This window comes from Lissotriton vulgaris, chromosome 3_2, assembly GCF_964263255.1.
Source record: "Lissotriton vulgaris chromosome 3_2, aLisVul1.2, whole genome shotgun sequence".
In the NCBI taxonomy this organism is placed as follows: Eukaryota; Metazoa; Chordata; class Amphibia; order Caudata; family Salamandridae; genus Lissotriton; species Lissotriton vulgaris.
In genome coordinates, this window is record NC_141690.1 from 185,337,993 (window position 1) to 185,342,483 (window position 4,491).

Consider the following 4,491-nt stretch of genomic DNA (forward strand, 5'->3'; position numbering starts at 1 on the left):
TCTGAAGGAGCAGATTTCCTAGGAGGTGTTTGCTGAGGCTGAAAAGACATTGCTGCGTCAGAGGTAACATGTCCCGGAGTACCCTGGGGGGTAGGCGGAAATCTTCTATTATAATCATCCAACATATGCTGGAGGTTGGAAAATAGCGACATTGGAATAGCCGCCATAGGAACCTGCACGCATTGTTCCTCGTGCTGGTCTACAGGCTCATCCTCATCTTCGTCAGAACTAGTGTCCTGACATTTGATTATTAAATCCGATGGACTCTGAGCATCACCATAAACAGTTTCATCCGGAACGGACTCCGTCTCATGGTCCGATACGAACAACAGGGAAAGTGGCTGTAGAGTAGGTGTTTGCAGTTGGAGAGCAGAATCCTCCACAATGCTGATAGCAGACTCCATTGCAGGGACTGAAGTGTCCAAGGGCACTAAGGGCATATTGGCGAAGGACAGAGAACTTGAAGCTGTCGTTGAAACAGCCGTTGACGTTGACCCTTGCGTCGACGACAATGATTTTGAAACAGTCGTTGGAGACGGTGATGTCTTGGATGTATCCGTCGACATAGGAGGCTTTGATACTACCGTCGACGTTGTGTTTGTCGACGGGATCGTCATCGAATCCTTGGAAGAAAACTTCGCCGTCGACGAAGCTGTCGTCGACGAGCTGGTCGACGTGGTCCTCGACGTCGACGGTGTTTTCGACGTCGACAGGGCCGTCGACGGGGTCTTCGACGTCGACGGTGTCTTAGACGTCGGCGGTGTCTTCGACGTCGACGGTGTCTTCGTCGAGGGAGTCTTCGTCGTCGACGGGAGCTTAGCCGTCGATGGGATCGTCGACGGAACCGTAGACGATGATTTCTTTGTCGACGTTGGCTTCTTCGTCGACGATATAATAGGGACCGTCGACGAGACTGAAGAGGTAGAGGCTTTCGTAGACGTGAAAGCCGTCAACGAGAATTTCATCGACGATGCCGATGTCGTTGTGACCGTAGTCGTCGACGAAGCCAGAGTAGCCAATCTCGTTGATGGAAAGGTCGTCGACGAGCCCGTCAACGACCGCGCTGTCATAAGTGTAACCACACTTATAGAGGCTGGAAAAGACGCCTGAGAGCCAGGTCTCGTGGGCGTAGACACAGCAGTCATAGTAGCAGTAGATGGTACTGAAGCCACAGTCAAAGCCAGCTTTTTCTTCTTAAGAAAAGGAGATGGTAACTCCTGAACACTGCCACGCTTGGAAGCCACAGAAGAAGGACCTGACTGGAAACTTTCTGCGTCTGATAAGACTGTGTCCTTATCTTGAAGGCGCTTCAGCCATAAAAGGAGACAACCCTCCCTGTCTCTGAGGGTTTTAGGAGGGAAAGTTCTACAGAACTTACAGTCAGCCACTTTGTGTTCTGGATACAAGCAGTAAATACACTTTTGGTGGGGGTCCTTCTCAAACAAACGCAGTTTCCCACAGGAAGAGCAAGGTCTAAATAAAGACTTCTTACTTGACATCTTTAGAAAACACTGAGTAGAAGAGTAGGTATGAAGAAAAACTGAGCAGAGCTCAGGGAGACTCCCTTCACACGACGTGCGGTAGAAAATCTGAGGGCTTGAGCTTCTGAGGAGAAGGTTCTAGAGGGTGCTTGAGCCTGATTGGCTGCAGTTTGGACTAACATAATGACACTGATATGTTGCAAATGAGTTTTTTCTCTCTAATGCATTCCTATGTAGGAACCTTTGTTGAGGTTTTTCAGTATATATTTTATCTGTTTTATTATGGATTATGATATTACATATGTATATATATTAGCATTATTGCTATTTTATTTAACATGGGACTCCCACTTCGACGACGGGGAATATTCAAGCATGTGAATCTATGAAAGACACCCCTAATACTGGAGAACTATCTCTCTTTAACTTCTCCAGCCAAACCAAAAGTCTTCCTTCTCTGTCCTTCAAGGGCTTAGCTGGACAGGTTCTGCAGATCCTGCAATCCTTGACCTTGTTGGCCGGGTAGAGGAAATAAATACATTCTTTATGTGGATCCTCAAAGTGCAATCTCTTCTTCCGACCTGAAGAAAAAGGTAAGAACAAGCTTTTCTTTGAAGAATCAGACATATCTTCTCTTCAAGAAGTGAGTAAGGAAAAACTGAGCAGAGCTCAGGGAGACTCCCTATCACACGAGGTGCGGTAGAAAATGTGAGAGGTTGCCTCTCTGTGGGGAAGGTTCTAAGAGGGTGCTGCTACCAGATTGGCTGAGTTCCAAGTTTAGTTATTTTTACAAAAGGTCAAAGATAGGCTATTGTAGTGACTTTGCTGTCCATAGTAGCCTATTGTGTAATGTTATTATGACTATAATGTATATGTTTTATTGTACCGCAAGACTCCCACCTCGTTGGTGGGGATGATTCTAAGCATGTGAATCTATGAAAGATACTCCAATACTGGATAAGTATGAATTATTGTCCTAAAAATAATGTTATATGTGTAGCATATTATGTTCTTATAGGAAATTGCTCTGTTTTTATTTGTTTTTCAAGTCTATATTATGCTTTTTTTGCCTCACTGCTGAATAAAGATGGTTATGACTGACTGAGTGACTTTCTCACTCTAACTCTTGCACTCTTTATCACTCTCTCTCTCAGTCATTCTGTCACTGTCTCTTCCTCACTATCATAGTCACTCTCAACGCATTCTCTCTGGCACTCTCTCAGTCAGTCTCGCAATCACTCACAAATGCAAACATTGGAGGAGGAGCTTCGCGGGCAACCAAGATGGCCGCGTAAGCTCGGAGCTCCGCGGACCTTCCGATCCTCCGCAATTATCCTGCCCGTAATCCTGATCCACGAGGGTGGATACTCGTTGCTGGTGGCTACCTGAGGCGAGCACCGTTTTCAGAACTCAAATCGGTGTCTCCTACGCGGAGCTACGTCGAGTGGGACTCCGTGCCAGTCCGGTGCCATTGTCTCTGCGGACTCCGTCATTACGTCTTGCCGAACTGCGGAGTGCCAGCCTGCTTTCTTCACCGGAGAAGTGTGTCGGACAACGGTATTAGTTGGACGGCGGAGCGCACCTGGAACTGTCTTCCACTGCCGTCCCGGACACCACTCCGGGTTTCTGGGCTTGGACTCGCCTGGCATAGCCCTTTGTTCCTTGGGACCTAACATGGCGGGCAAGGGGGACCTCGACAAGCCGTCTAATAGAGGAGGGCGCACTAAACCGCAACAACAACAGCAGACTCGGATTGAGCGCTATACTCAGTTGAAAACACCGCCTGCTACAGGTCCCTCTGCCAAGGGCATCCCGCACTCGGGCTCGCCGGACGGCTCTGAGCCCACTTTGACCGACATTTTGGGAGCCATCACTAGTTTCCGGGAGGACATGCAGCAACAGCATGAAGTCCTCACACACAAGGTGGATGGCATGGCCGTTGATTTGTCCCTCATCAGAGCCGACCTGGGCAAGACTAACGACAGGGTTAAGAATCTGGACATTAAGACGGCCAGTCTCACGGCAGACGTTTCGGATATGCAAACGGAGGTCCGGAACCTACAGAGGACGGCGGAGCACTTCGCGAAGCGGCTGGATGATTTCGAAAGCCGGGCCAGGCGGCAGAACGTCCGCATCGTCGGCGTACCGGAGGGTTCGGAGGAGGCGGCGACGGACCTCCTCGTTGAAGATTTGATCAGAACACATCTTGCCCCGCCTGGCCTTAGCAACTTTTTCTCGGTGGAGCGTGCCCACCGGGTGCCGGGTGGCCCGCCGAAGACTGGCGTGGCGCCTAGACCCATCGTGGCCCGGCTGCTTAACTTTCGCGACAGGGATGCCATCCTGCAGGCCTCCAGGCGCCATGGCCCTCTCAAATTTCAGAATGCTGATGTTCATTTCTACCCGGATTTCACCAGGACAGTGCAGCGACAGCGCCAAAGCTATTCTGGGGTGAAGCGCCGGCTACGGGACCTGGGCCTTAAGTATTCTATGATGTTCCCTGCTAAGCTCCGGATCGAATACGAGGGCCATGCCATGTTCTTCGACTTCGCCGAAAACGTCAGCGACTGGCTGGACACTCTACCACCGCGTCGAGAAGCACAGGAGGACCATGAGGGTGGCGCGGCTGGCGGCCCGAACCCATGAGACTTGGCTCTGTAATGGGTGACTAATTGACTTTCTTGCTTGCCTCTGGGGCTATCCAATGTTGCTCTAAGTTGTCGTATTATCTTTTCTGTCAGTACATGGAGGGTGGCGGGAGGAGTTCGCGGAGAGTCCTTACTCCCCTGGGTGTCTTTTTGTAGAGTAGTTATGGGGCGACAGGCACACTGCTGGTTGGGGGGGCTTTTTAGTCACATGCAGGGGTGCAGGGTGGGGGGTGCAATTTCGTGGGGTTTGTATTATGTTTGTTTTGTTTCTTTTTCTTCTTTAAGGCAATGGACTGTGTGTTTTGTTGAACAATGTATGATCGGGTCGAACGGAGTCGGGTGGGGCGGGTTGCTTGGGGATGGGG